Source organism: Geospiza fortis, unplaced genomic scaffold, assembly GCF_000277835.1.
Source record: "Geospiza fortis unplaced genomic scaffold, GeoFor_1.0 scaffold49, whole genome shotgun sequence".
NCBI classification, from domain to species: domain Eukaryota; kingdom Metazoa; phylum Chordata; class Aves; order Passeriformes; family Thraupidae; genus Geospiza; species Geospiza fortis.
This window is the reverse complement of record NW_005054378.1, coordinates 1,513,444-1,517,782: the sequence shown is the minus strand read 5'-3', so window position 1 is coordinate 1,517,782 and position 4,339 is coordinate 1,513,444.

Below are 4,339 nucleotides of genomic sequence, written 5' to 3'. Positions count from 1 at the left end.
AGGACTTAGTTCTGTTGTTCTGGACCAGACCCCACGCCCTGCTTGGTGCAATATAACAGAAGTCTGACTGCTCTTACCCTGTCCCTAAAACATACAATGCTAGGCGACAACTGTGTGAATTCTCAGGTCAGTTTGAGAAACCTCAGCTAGATTTAGTATTAGCTTTTAGCACATGTTAAACAAAACTGAAAATGCCAGTGCTGTCCTCAGCCAACAGAGCAGAGAGAGCAGGACGGTGTCTCTGTGTGCAACAGGACGTGGCATTCACTCCTCCCACATGATCCTGATCCTGACCCCAGTTGTAACAAAACAACAATAAAACAACAATTAAACAAAATAAGTCCTGTAACGGTTTTGGGTTCACACAACGGCAAGTAGGACCAGAAACTAGCCTGTGTCTGTTAATAAAAGCATATGTGTGATTCACAACAGTGAAAGATATAGTCCATTGCTCACTTTTTCTTTGTCCTTACTCTCTCTTTCCTACTCTGTTCTGTCCTTTCTGTCTCCCCTTTCTTTTCTTCAATCCATTTGTGATTTACTACATTATAATTATATGTTGTCTTCTACCTACTAATAATTCCAATATCCTATCCAACCATAAAACAGTAATTATTAGCTATAAAATGTTGCTCAAAACAAGGACAAACAGATTGTCTCTTTTTTTCTTTTTTTTTTTTAGCAGGTTTTTGAAGGCATTCTTGGTAATGATGCCTTTGCCTAAGCCCCCAAGGAAACGAACAAAAAAGAAAAGAAAAAAAAAAAAAAAACAAATGCCTACACAAAGGAAGAATGAGAATAAATACAAAGACGAAATTCAATACTCTGTATTAACTCACAAAGAGAAACAGTGAGTAAAGTGCTGGGCTTATCATTGACTGGAATGGAAAAAGATTACCTAACAAATCTATCCCTTCTGTTGATGCAGAGCTTTTTGTAGACTTGCACCAGAAATTAATCTGGACCAACAAAATTACTTGTATAAAAGAAGCACTAAAAAGAAAAGCAGCCAACCACTTCAGAATGGGATTATTTCTTCATTTTATACATACATAAATACAAGGATTAAAGAACTCGCATTATATTTACTTGCAATATATTTACTCTTTAAAGAACTTGCATTATATTTACTTACAACACATGTTGTAAGGAGTAGCACTATTTCTCTTCCCATTCTGTTTAGAAATTCAGATTTTAGTTAAGAGACATGTATCCCAAAAGCATCACAAATTTGATTCTTTTAGAAAAGCAGGTCCTTTTAATAATTATAAAACACTTTGCAAATTTGGCCCACAGTGCCATAATGGATTGAGATAATCAAGTCTTTTGCTAAGATCAAAATATGAGAGATTTGCTAAAATGAATTGTTGAGAGCTGAATCTCAGCTCAGCTGAAAACAGTGGCAAATGTCCCAGTCATTTCAAATGCTTTGCCCTAAGCAGCTTAGAAGTTTACACCACCAGGACTCTGTGACAATATTTTGAAATATTCTAATTCATCAAACTAAGTAGCCTCTTTAATACTGGCAATTGGTGGATGCCCAGGTAAGATAAACATATAGTGGCACTTTATCAGAATACTTTTTCAGTCTCCAATGCTAACTGCAATTTGCAGTGCAGAGATTTCTAAGATAAGGGATGGCCTTTTTATGTTAGCCTTGATGGCTTTTTCTTTCATGAAGGGCTTTTTATGAACCTATATAGATATTTAATCTTCAAATGTTCCTGCAGCAGGGAGTTCAACAACTCATCAAGCTTTTAGTCTTTACAATCAGAACACTCTTGATTTGTTAGATTTGTGTTTGCTTTTTAATGAATGAATTTGATGTCCTCTATTTTCTGTGTTGAAAAAAAGGTCATCAAATGTAATCTGTAGAGCATAAAGTCTGAAAATCTTCTTATTGACCTCCATGTCCTTTGTATCGGGCTCATAATAATTTCTGCTAGAGTATCTCAGAAGAGGTCCAGCACTAGCATACAACAGAAAGCTCAATACTTCTCATTCATTGTTTCTAAGACTGACTCTTCAATCAGAGACTGACTGTGAGATGGTGGAGTCTGGGACCATGAGAGAAAGTAAAAAAAAAAATAACATCAGGATCACAAGCCTGGATTTCGAGGCAGCAAAATTTGATCTGTTTGGGGATCTGCTTGAAGGAATCCCATGAAACACAGACCTGAAGTGAAAATAGATCCAGTACAGCTGGTTGATTTTCCAAAGGCCAAGTATTAAAATAGTTCATCTCAACTAACAGGAAACCAAGAAAAGACTTCAAAAAGCCTGCATGGGTGGACATTAACCTGACAAAACTCAAGATATGAAAGTAAGCATAGAAAAAGTTGATTAATGACCTGGTGACCTTGGAAGAATACAGAGACTGATTTCATATGAATGATGCTAGGAAAGGACACTCAGTGGAGTTGACTCTGGCAAGAGACATGAAGGACAAAAAGAGAAAAAAGGAGAATTTAATGAAAGTTTAAGTTTGCTTCTGACTGGAGTAGAGGATTTGCAATATGGTGAAAGCTGAGGTGCTCAACACTTTATTTGGTTTGGTTTTTAATGGTGAGATTTAACATCAGGAATTCCAAGGCTCTTGAGGCAACCACAGGAGCAGTGGAAAAGTCTGAGGAAGGAAGATTTACTCTTGGTGGAGGAGGAACATCCTAAAGTCCATTTTAATAGACTGAACATACACAAGAACTTGGGACCTGATGGAATGTACTCGTCAATGTTGAGGTCCTGGTCAATGACATTGTGAGACCATTTTTAAACTAATTTTTGAAATGTCATGGCATTTGGCGGAGGTTCATGAGGAAGCAAACGCCACCCTTGCAGGCAAGAAAAGCAACCAGGGGGACTTGAGGAACTGTGGAATGCTCAATGTTGTGTTGATCCTTGAGGAGATGGTGGAGAAAATACTCAGGGAAGCAAACACATAAGGGACAAGGAAGTGATTTGGAGTAGTCAGTACAGACCTACAAAAGGGGAAATTATGTCTGACAAACCTGATAACCATAACCATAACCAAAGGAATAGTTTAACAAAAAAGAGAAGAGCTACAAATCTTCATTTTTTCTTGATTATGTCAAAACTAATGACAAAACTCTTCCACTAACAAACTGACTAAATGTGGGCCAGTTAAATAGTGAAGTAGTAAGAAATAAGCTTAACTTCTGTTCTTAAAGAGTTGGTGATCAGCAAAATCCACGGAGGCCTCTTACTAGTAGTATATCCCAAGGGTCTTGAATGAGGGCCAGTACTATTTAAAATCTGTATTAATAAACTGAATGATGGGGAAATGAACCCTCGGTGTGTTTGCATGGCAAGCAATGGGCACAAAAGGATATACAGGAAATTCCATTTAAACATAAAGAAAGGTTCTTAACTGTGAGTGTGATCAAACATTGCAATAAATTGTTGAAAGAAGTTGCCATTTTCTATCCATGGAGATACACAAAATCCCTCTGGACTTAATCTGGACTCTGATTGGATCTGGAAATTGGCCAGGCCAATCTCTGGAGATCCCTGTCAACCTCAGCTATTTTGTGATTGAGTTAAATTTCCAGGTGAGTAGGGGTTTGTGTTACCATTTTTTTCCCTACCTATCTCTGACATAGGTTAAGGAGCTGGCCAGGGCATAAACAGACCACATAATATGCTCTGGAGTGTTATTAATCCCCAGTTCATAAATGTTAATGACTTTCCTGCTCATGGCTAATCCAGACAGAGAAAAGTGGTTTTGAGATTAGAAGATAAATCCTTACCTTCATGGCAGGCCCAAAGGACTCTGAAGCATTTGGGAAAATGACATGTTAGCATCAACACCAATTCTGCATCAGGATGCACCAGCACAGATTTATGTTCCTGAGAGGCATCCCATTTATCACGTGTGTGCTGCAAGATCCCACTTTGCATAGGTTTTTCCACAAAAGTTCAAGACATGTTAAGGCTGAGAATATAAAAAGCAGAAATATCAAGAGAGACTCTGTAAGGTGAAATGACAGATACCTCCTGTACCTGTTCTCTCACCACTCATTTCATTCCCTTTCACTTGTTACTTTGTCAGTGTGGACTGTGTTCTCGCAGTCCCTCAGACAGCCCTTCACACAGACAGCTTGAAAGAAACCCAGGTTTTATAGTCTTCCCTGAGCAATCTGAGAAGCACAGCTTCAGGAAAACAGATGTGTTTCTACTCTTATCTGAACAGTTGAGAGAAGGGGAGAGATATCAGGCTGATGCATATTCGATCTGAAATTATTTATATGTATGTACATATTTTTTTGCATGTATATCTAAAAATACATGCAGATACATGTAGATATGTATAAGCATAGGG